General features: G+C 45.7%; 1 protein-coding gene across 1 annotated transcript in view; it reads left to right on the top strand.

Moving 5' to 3' along the window:
• The first annotated feature begins 1,854 nt into the window (after window positions 1-1,854).
• LOC113815322 (uncharacterized) overlaps window positions 1,855-2,419 on the top strand; it is a 15,060-nt gene continuing 14,495 nt past the window's right edge. Inside the window, exon 1 of the mRNA XM_070135715.1 lies at window positions 1,855-1,913. The gene's annotated coding sequence lies outside the window, so the exon portion shown is untranslated. The remainder of the gene's footprint in view (window positions 1,914-2,419) is intronic.

The raw sequence follows: 2,419 nt of genomic DNA on the forward strand, positions 1-2,419 counted from the left end.
ATCTCTTATATTATGAAGATATTCGCTCAGCATTCATACCTCTCCACAGCTGTATGTATGAATATAGCAATAGTTCCAGGAAATATGAATGTAACAGCAGTCGCATGCTGTATGAATGCTGTAGCAATTCTTTAGTGTATAAATGCGCTCAGTGTGTAAAGGAACTCTGGATTGATGACTATGAAGGAAGGGGCAAAGACCTTTTTGGGATAATGTTTTAGCTTTGTTTGTTCTGGTGTCATAATTGTTTTTTTTTTTTTTTTTTTCTTTTCTTTTCCTAGTCTGTCTCCATTCCTTTTCTCTTTCTTCTATGTATGTCTCTCCATTCCTTTTCTCTTTCTTCTATGCATGTCTCTGTCATTCTATCACTCTCCCTATCACTCTATTTCTCTATTTTATTTTCCTCTCTCCCCTCTTTTCCTCTCTTCCCTTTCATTCTACCTCGGGTTCTCTCTTTCCCTCTCCTACTCCCTCCTCGGTCTCCTCTTCTCGAAGTGGAGACCAAGGGATGCAAAGAGTTAGGGCTCTCTCTCTCTCTCGCCTTCACCTCTCTCTTTTGTTCTCCTTCTCTCCCTCAATCTTCCTTTCCTATCTCTTTCTTTCTCCCGCCGTCCTTCTTTTCCCTCGCTTTCTACTTAGCTTTATCTATTTCGCTCCACTCCTCCCCTCTTTAATTTCCTTCCCAGCCCTCCCTTCCTCGCCTTCTCCCTCCTCCCCCCTCTCACTCTAACTCCCTCCCTCCTTTTTCTATTATCTCTATGTCTCTCCTTTCTTCGCCCTTTCCTTATCCCTCTCACTTTCACTCTTCCTAGCACTCTCCTCTGTCTCCCCTCCCCAGTCCTTCACCTCTTCCTCTCCCTTTCTCCATCAGTCTCTCCTCCCTTCTCTCAATTTAACCTCTCTACCTGTCTCTCTACCTTTCCTTATTCCTCTCATTCTATCCTTCCCTCTCTCTCTCTCCCTCCCCCTTTGCCTATCCCACCCCCTCCTCATCTCCTTTTCTCTCCTTCTCTTCCTCCCTTTCTTCTTCTCCCTGTTCCTCTTCTTCCCTCTTCTTCTCCCTGTACCTCTCACCCTCCTCCCCCCTCTCTCTCTCCCTCTCCCTTTACCTATCCCGCCCCCTCTTCTTCTCATTTTCTCTCCTTCTCTTCCTCCCTCTCTTCTTCTCCATGTTCCTCTTCTTTCCTCTTCTCCCTGTCCCTCTCACTCTCCTCCCCCCCCTCTCTCTCCCTTTGCCTATCCCGCCCCCTCTTCTCCTTTTCTCTCCTCATCTTCCTCCCTCTCTTATTCTCCCTGTTCCTCTTCTTCCCTCTTCTTCTCCCTGTCCCGCTCACTCTCCCTCTCACTCCCTTTACCTATCCCGCCCCCTCTTCTTCTCATTTTCTCTCCTCCTCTTCCTCCCTCTCTAATCTTCTCCTTCTTTCCTCTTCTTCTCCCTGCCCCTCTCACTCTCCTCCCCACTCCCTTTGCCTATCCCGCCCCCTCTTCTTCCTCTTTTCTCTCCTCATCTTCCTCCCTCTCTTCTTTTCCCTGTTCCTCTTCTTTCCTCTTCTTCTCCCTGTTCCTCTTCTTCCCTCTTCTTCTCCCTGCCCCTCTCACTCTCCCTCTCGCTCTCCAAACCAACACCCACTCAAGACACACAGAGCCACGGGCAAGGATTCTCTACCGCGTCCGAACGAGTAGGAGACACGGTTCACAGGCGCGCGCGAGATGCTAAACCGAAGTCCGACGGATGCTAACCGGATGAAGCTGCCGACGCCCTCCCCCCTATCCTCCCCTCCCCTCCCCTCCACCCCCCCACACACACACCGGATGCGTTTCGCTCGCGTTAAATTGTTGCCGAAGACTTATAAAAAGGGCGAATGCAGGGCTGCGAGGCCGTAGTGTTCTTCGAGAGGCTGGCGAGGCGCGAGGTAGGTTGGCGGCTTCGGTTTCGTTCTTGGGGTTTCGAAGCTTCGAGACACTGGCGTGTGCGAATTTGCCGGAACGTTTTTCTGATTTTGCTTACGTTTACACGGAAACATTTGCAAATGCATGGACGTTCATGGAATTACAGGCACACACACATACATATGCACACAAAAACATACATACACATGCACAAATACATATGTACATGTACATATATAAGTATGTATATATATATATCATATATAAATATATATATATCATATATAAATATATATAAACATGTAAATAATTATATATGTATATATACAAATATATACATATATGTATATATACATACATACATACATACATACATATATATATATATATATATATATATATATATATATATATATATATATATATATACGCATATACATACATAGATACATGTATATATGTATATATATTCACACACACATACGCACACAGGTGCGCGCGCCCACCCACACACACACCCGTACAGGCA

This window comes from Penaeus vannamei, chromosome 20 (assembly GCF_042767895.1).
Source record: "Penaeus vannamei isolate JL-2024 chromosome 20, ASM4276789v1, whole genome shotgun sequence".
In the NCBI taxonomy this organism is placed as follows: domain Eukaryota; kingdom Metazoa; phylum Arthropoda; class Malacostraca; order Decapoda; family Penaeidae; genus Penaeus; species Penaeus vannamei.